At 32.4% G+C, this 537-nt stretch overlaps 1 non-coding gene across 1 annotated transcript; it reads left to right on the forward strand.

Annotated features, from left to right (window-relative positions):
- Positions 1-218: 218 nt before the first annotated feature.
- On the forward strand, positions 219-304 carry LOC132501759 (small nucleolar RNA U2-19). Its single transcript, XR_009534311.1, has one exon. It is a non-coding gene; the product is annotated as a small nucleolar RNA U2-19 (small nucleolar RNA).
- The last annotated feature ends 233 nt before the right edge of the window (positions 305-537 follow it).

Genomic DNA, 537 nt, shown 5'->3' on the forward strand with positions numbered 1-537 from the left:
TCACGCCTTATTAGTTTTTCATAAAAATTTTAACTTAGCCATATGAATTAATGTGTTTACTTGAAGAAATACAGCCATTTCACAGGCCGAGAATATGTAAAATAATGACCACAGCATTATATTACACAGTATTTTAACAGTATATAGAATGGAAGCTATGAGTCTGAAGCTAAAAAACAAAGCAAAACAAACATAATTAGCAGAACTTTAATTGCTGGGATTATGAAAGAAAGAAATGAAATCTAAACTACAGAATATCCTCAGCCTCACATTTACCTGAAGTATGACTGATCAAATTCTGAGAGAAGAAAAAAATATATAAGTCCATCTTCATAGAGAATTAGATATTCAAATCAGTCACATTCACTCTTTCAGACCTTTGGGGGAACGATGCAACTAATTCAAGGAATTACCATCCATCTTAATGGACTAAATGGGCAGGGGGAAGATATATTTCCTCTGCTTCTTATTAACAGGAAGTTTTAGCTGCAATGAAAATCTATTTAGCAGGAAAACAGAGAACCTGTATTATTATGG

Source organism: Mesoplodon densirostris, chromosome 1 (genome assembly GCF_025265405.1).
Source record: "Mesoplodon densirostris isolate mMesDen1 chromosome 1, mMesDen1 primary haplotype, whole genome shotgun sequence".
Lineage (NCBI taxonomy): Eukaryota > Metazoa > Chordata > Mammalia > Artiodactyla > Ziphiidae > Mesoplodon > Mesoplodon densirostris.